At 30.3% G+C, this 1,957-nt stretch overlaps 1 long non-coding RNA gene across 1 annotated transcript; it reads left to right on the top strand.

Moving 5' to 3' along the window:
* Positions 1-232: 232 nt before the first annotated feature.
* On the top strand, positions 233-1,369 carry LOC145128322 (uncharacterized). The gene is made up of 5 exons (XR_013716808.1): positions 233-311; positions 463-579; positions 661-741; positions 957-1,131; positions 1,208-1,369. It is a non-coding gene; the product is annotated as an uncharacterized LOC145128322 (long non-coding RNA).
* The last annotated feature ends 588 nt before the right edge of the window (positions 1,370-1,957 follow it).

The following is a 1,957-nucleotide window of genomic DNA, read 5'->3' on the forward strand; positions in this document are numbered from 1 at the left end:
TACATACTTGAAAACTAAAAGGTTAATCTAGAGATTAACATAATAAAAATTTGATGTCATTTATAATATTAATTTTGATCTCAAATACTTCAACGAATATGACCTGATTTACTATACATGCACATCAATCTAAATGATTTGTTTTCACTGTTTTGTTTATATCACCCAATTTGTTTTCAATTTTATTATTTGCTTAAACAATAATAACAAAGTTTTGAAATTATGTAGCTATGATTGGTAGATGGGGACAATTGCTTTTTCAGATAAAATTTGGTGGACACATAATGATTCCATTAGTGTTCCTTTTGGAGGTATGTTTGAAAATATTTGGTTTTAGAAGTTGTCTTAGCAATATAGATGTTATATTTGTTTGTGTTTGATTTTTTTAGATTTGTCATATATTGTGAAATAAACTCATCAAGTTATTAGTCATCAAATTGCGATGTGTTTCATGCTATATAGGTTGTGAAAATTCCTCTCATTAGATACCAGGGCTGCCAAATCACACGGTAACGGATGATGAAGCTCTTTTTTGTTAGAACATGTTGGAATATGAAGGTATACAACAGATAACAAAAGGTGACTTAATATCTTAATCCTTTTCTGTTATATGGATTTTACTTTCATAGTTTCATATCCCTGATTTGGTTCTTAAAACAGCTTAAATGACCAAGTTTATGAAATTGTTGTTGATTAGAAAGATAAGAGGGAGAACCTCCAGAACCTTTCAAGGGGTTGCAGGTGTAATATTTTCACTACTCTTTTAATTTAATATTTTCTCAAAACGAGAATTGAAGTTTGTTGTGGCTTGTTCTTAGTTTGGTTATTTTCCTTATTTTGTCAATTTTTCATAAAAAGTTTCAACTTACAAAAAAATAGTCGGTATAGCACTTTTTGTTGTAGTTTTAGTCCTTAAAATGAACACTACTAACCAAAATTTGTTAAGTCTGCTCCAGATTGGGGAAAAAGTCAGATACATAAACGATTGAGAGGTCGTTTTTGTCAAGGTATTTTCAACACAACCGAGTCAAAAGGGTTTATTGAATGTTTTTATCTGTTGAAGAACGAAGACTCCCTACATGCCATCAAACGAATTTATGATATTTTTCAACTTTGGTTGGGGTTCAATTGGTATGTTGGAACGAAATCTTTGGTTTCAATTGTTCTGTGACGAGATACTTTTACTAATATTAATATCTCCTTGAAGGCTCGAAGGGCGTTTTGGTCACTGAAAGGCATTATAAGGCTTCAGGTCTACAAGAACTTTTGGTAACTCATCTTATTCAAGTTCAACTTTTTCTTTTTTAAATATAAATGGTTTCTTTGTAAACACTTTCGTTGTAAGTATGGTGTTTAACAAAACTCTTGACTGGGTTTTTTCATTGATATACTTGGGATTGACTTTTTTATTCTACATTCTTTCCATTATTTTGCAACTTTGATTATGTATATAGTCAATATGTACTTTTGTTGTTTGCGGAATGTTGTTTGTGTGAATTGAAAAGCCAAGAGTACAATTCAGTAGTATCAGAGAAAGGGATTTATTCTTCTCATTCCAAAAAAAAGCCTTTCTCACAATGCTAAAATACCCTCTAACCCCCACAACTCCAACACCCACAAGCAGGATTCTTCCCTACTTTTTGTTAAGCGAAAGGAAGTTGGGCTCATACTGCCCACCCCATAACAAAACATAAAATTTCATATGAGAGAATACAACGAATTTCACTTTGACGATTAAATACATTTTGTTGAATTTATGTTGCCCTTTGCTTTTTGAATACTACGCTCACTGTTTTCTTTTTCTTTTTTTTTTCTTTTTTTTTTTGTTTTTTTCGTTCATCGTTATTCATCAGCCAACCAATCAACTTAGTATATTATTTTTTTTACTATTAGCTTAATTGCTTAATTACTTCATTATTGTTTTTATTTTCATTATAGATTTTATAATTTTAGTGTA

This window comes from Lactuca virosa, chromosome 8, assembly GCF_052849685.1.
Source record: "Lactuca virosa cultivar CGN04683 chromosome 8, Lactuca_virosa_CGN04683_v6, whole genome shotgun sequence".
Lineage (NCBI taxonomy): Eukaryota > Viridiplantae > Streptophyta > Magnoliopsida > Asterales > Asteraceae > Lactuca > Lactuca virosa.